At 58.5% G+C, this 2,818-nt stretch overlaps 1 pseudogene; it reads left to right on the forward strand.

Annotated features, from left to right (window-relative positions):
• The first annotated feature begins 322 nt into the window (after positions 1-322).
• The window catches only part of LOC101663079, an 8,272-nt pseudogene continuing 5,776 nt past the window's right edge, over positions 323-2,818 (forward strand).

Here is a 2,818-nt window from a genome sequence, read left to right on the forward strand (position 1 = left end):
TCTTCCAGCCGCGGGGATTCGAAGTGCATCTTGTGGGGCCGGTCCTGGGCTGGGTAGCCCCCGTGCGGCGGCGTGCCTCTCGCGCTGCCCCCCACGCCGCGCCGGGTGGACATAGCCCCCGGGGGGGAGGGGGGAAAGGGCGAGCGCGAGGCCACCGGAGCGGATCTCGACGCTGGCACCGGGATATTTATAACGCCGGTGATCTCACTGCTCGGGGCGCGCCGGCGGAGCTGCCCCTCACCCGCCGCTTTGTGTCCTCCCCGGCCGGTCCGGGGAGGGAGCCCCGCGGGCCCGGGGGCGAGCGGGCTGGACGAGGGCGGAGATGCGAGAGAGTGAGTGGGAGGAAAAGCTGGCGGCGCGAAGCGGCACCCTAGGGCGCTGGGTGTGCCCACCCCGGGGCCACGCAAGCCAGCAGTTCTCAGGAGCAGCCGGGGCCGGAGCCACCCCCAAGTCGGCCTCGGGGACACCGGCGAGGCTCCCAGCGGCGGCGGCGGGAGCGGAACGTGGCCGCGAAGGCAAAGGTGCTGGACAGCATCCGCCTCCTTCCTCGCCCTCCCTTCCCCTTCCCGCCGCACCCCGGCGTCCCAGCGAGGCACTCTGGCCGCGACCGGGAGCCAATTGTCAAAGGTCCTGCCCCTAGGCTAGAAGACACCCCCTTTCACCCCCGCTATCGCAGCCCCCTTCCCGGGAAGAGCTGGGGACCTCGTCCCGCCCAGGGACCACACCCCGCCGCGTGCTGGGGGAAGCGGAGGTGGGGGGTGGGGAGAGAACCCAAGGGGGCTTTGCAGCCCAACTTGGGCAGGTTTTAGGGTAAGGCTGTTTCGGTCCGTGCTAAGGGCTGTGCTCGTGGTGGTGGTGGTCGTTACTGGATTATTCCACCCACTGTGTTTATTTCAGCGTCGGCCAGCCGCCCTGAACGTGACGCCACCAGCCTCGCTGCTTTCCTGGTGGAAACTCCCATTTGTGCCAAAGAGCGTCGCCGAGTTTGGATCTCCTTCCGAGAAGCCCCCGCTCCGAGTCCTATAGGGTGAGGGCACCAGCGCAGCGGCGCCGGGACCCTGGCAACATGGCCAGGGCTCGGGCACCCACACGTGTGCCAGACAGGCCGCTGGGCTGTCCTCTCCCGCCCCAGGGTCCCCGCGGCAGGAAGGATTATCTCAGGGCTCGCTGGCTTATTCGGAACTCCCACGGACTGAAGGACCGACCCCAATGAATGATTAATGGCGCGCGCGCTGGATTTCAACCTCGCGAAACCTGAGAGCCGAGAATTTCCCTGTGTGCAACGCCTCTCCGCTTATTTATCTGAGAAACATACCTGACTCGCATTCTTGAGATATTTCTGTCTGAAAACACATTTGAAGCTTTAAACAACGCGCTGGTTCCTTAGGCAGTGAGCATTTTAATGAAAAGGCTGAGATATGGACCGACAAAGGTCAGTTTACATAAACTGAAGTTGCTACGAAGATGTGGGCTTATCCATTATTCAATACCCACTTAGAGATTCCTGTCTCAATCACGGAAAGTATATCAAACGCATGTAGAGGTTTCAGGATTGAAATTCTTCCACATGCCAGGGTGTTTCAAACATCAAGGAAGCTATAAAACAGGAAGTCACCTGGAAGACAAGGTGAAGTCACTGGGCGGGGAAAGGGGAGGGAACCCAAAGCACAGAGATACAATAAGAGCCCCGGAGGTTGCACTGCAAGGTCAATGGTTCAAAACCACCAGCTTCTCCGGGGGAGAAAGATGAGGCTTTCTACTCCCGGAAAGAGTTACCGTCTGGGAAACCCACAGGGGCAGTTCAGCATTGTCCTATAGAGTCACAGAGTCAGCATCGACTGGATGGCAGGGAGTCGTTTAGTTAGGTGTATGGGGTACAAAATCCTTGACACGACACACAAGATGCTGCCCTCGGCTACACAATCCCTCCCTTTTCGCTCTTGTAGGTTTAGACCCCAGGCTTCCGTCCTAACTTCTGTGGGTAAGCAGATCCTGACATGGGGATCCGGAAAATGGCCCTTCAGAACAGACCCAGGTGGCCCCTTGGCTGATGGACAGTTGATACACTGCGCCTTCTAGCGGTCGTTCGCCTGGGCCTGTGATAAAGCTGCTCGAGTTGGAGGCGCTATAAAATTTGCCGGATTCCATCAGAAAGTTTCCCCCTCCACCCTCCACCCTCCATCCACCCTTGGGCGCCACCACCTCTGCGAATGACACAGTTCCCCAGCTATGCCTAAACTGGCAAAGATTTTCCCAAGCAAATCCAGCTGGTTGTTTCCCCCACCTCTTCTTTTTGAGTAGTTAACTCAGAGAACCACGGTGTGATGCCCTCCCCCAAATGCACCTTCCCCGCACTTTGCAAACTAAAGAGGCCAAGATGCCTGGTCTTTGCATCTTTCCTTTCTGTCCGCTACGTGGGCCCCACTCGCACTGAAACGGAAGCTTCCTCCTAACAACCCGATTGGGAACTAGACCTCAAGAGGACCCACGAAGAGCAAGGCTCCTGCTTGGCTTCACTTTAACGTGGAGCGGGGGGAGGGGTGGCTGCGGAAGGAGGCTGGGAGGGATTCATGCACATATGCTTAAAGCCCACTCAACATTGGTGTGCATAACCTAGAAGGATCCCAAACTCCCAGCCGGGGAGTCTATTCTGAGTCATGAGACTGGGGTAGAAATGCCCACCCCCAAGCCCCCGTGAATTTCAGAGACTGGAGTTCTGAGGAGAGTAAAAAGCCTTGTCTTCTGAGCGGCTGGTGGTTTCGACTCAATACCTAAGTAATACGCCACCAGGGTTCCTTACCAAGTAGGGTAGAATTTT

This window comes from Echinops telfairi, unplaced genomic scaffold, assembly GCF_000313985.2.
Source record: "Echinops telfairi isolate 266 unplaced genomic scaffold, ASM31398v2 ScPeMD7_7468;HRSCAF=8506_0, whole genome shotgun sequence".
Lineage (NCBI taxonomy): Eukaryota > Metazoa > Chordata > Mammalia > Afrosoricida > Tenrecidae > Echinops > Echinops telfairi.